The sequence below is a fragment of the Arachis stenosperma genome, chromosome 5, assembly GCF_014773155.1.
Source record: "Arachis stenosperma cultivar V10309 chromosome 5, arast.V10309.gnm1.PFL2, whole genome shotgun sequence".
In the NCBI taxonomy this organism is placed as follows: Eukaryota; Viridiplantae; Streptophyta; class Magnoliopsida; order Fabales; family Fabaceae; genus Arachis; species Arachis stenosperma.
The window spans coordinates 135,750,539-135,751,606 of NC_080381.1; the positions used below are offsets into that span (position 1 = coordinate 135,750,539).

General features: G+C 33.1%; 2 non-coding genes across 2 annotated transcripts; both read right to left on the reverse strand.

The window, feature by feature from the left end:
- Positions 1 to 412: 412 nt before the first annotated feature.
- LOC130984521 (small nucleolar RNA R160) lies at positions 413 to 491 on the reverse strand. The gene has a single exon (XR_009088455.1). It is a non-coding gene; the product is annotated as a small nucleolar RNA R160 (small nucleolar RNA).
- A 230-nt stretch (positions 492 to 721) lies between these two features.
- LOC130984522 (small nucleolar RNA R160) lies at positions 722 to 802 on the reverse strand. Its single transcript, XR_009088456.1, has one exon. It is a non-coding gene; the product is annotated as a small nucleolar RNA R160 (small nucleolar RNA).
- Between the last annotated feature and the right edge of the window lie 266 nt (positions 803 to 1,068).

A 1,068-nucleotide genomic window follows, 5' to 3' on the forward strand; every position in this document is an offset into this window, starting at 1 on the left:
ACAAAGCATGAAGAAACAAGGCAAAAGGAATATTGTTGCACCATGCTCGTATAATCTGACAGATTATTGTACGCCAGATTAAGAATTTTGGTGCTTGTGGTACATTAGCTATTCTTTATTCTCTTAGTAGTATCATTCTAATCATAATGGTTTATTTTCAATGCTTGAGAAAACTGCAAAGAAACTAGAGGAGAAGACAATGCCCTCCAACATTCTTCTCCACCATTAGATGAGATGAGTCACAGTCACACACCATACAAAAGTGAGTTTGTTCAATGCCTATGGAGAAGTGAGCACAAAAACCATTTATAAATAATGCCGTTCCATCCCTTTTGCTTTCAAGGATTATGATGAAATAAACCATTCTGTTTAGAATGAAAATGGCATTTTCCAATAGCAATATGATCAGCAAAGCAATCAGAGAACTTTGAAGACCATTGGGAATTGGTAATCCACATAATATTCAGATATTAAAACCTCATCATTTTGCCTGCTTTCAACTAAATCCAATGTTTAGTTTTGTTTCAACGTCTAAAATTTAAATAGATATAGTTGGAAAAGAAAAGTTAATATAAGGTACAAAAAGTAGAAAATTAAAAGAAAAAAATCCCTAAGAATCTTGAAGATTGGAAACCATATGACCGAAACAAAAAAGGACCAAAAGAGAAAATCAATTGAACCAAAACTACCTAATTCAAATTTAAAGCAATGCATAGATCAAAGCAATCAGAGAACTTTGAAGACCTATATGAAACCAAAGAATTCCACATCAGTTTCAGACATAAAACTTCATCATTTTGCTTTGCTCAATGAAGGATATATCACTATCAAAAATTAAACCACACAAACGCTAATATAATCAATCAAACAAACTGGTTGAGTACTATTCGGCATTAAATAGAGTCAACTGGGCGAGAAAAAACCCTCATTTTATCGCCAAAAAGCGCTAAACAAATAATGCCGAGGGTAAATTTAGCACCTTGAAAACCTTCTCTCGTAATTTCCTTGCAACTAAACTTGAAGATGCAAGGGGCTACGTGATGCATCAGTAAATGAAATAATAGAATT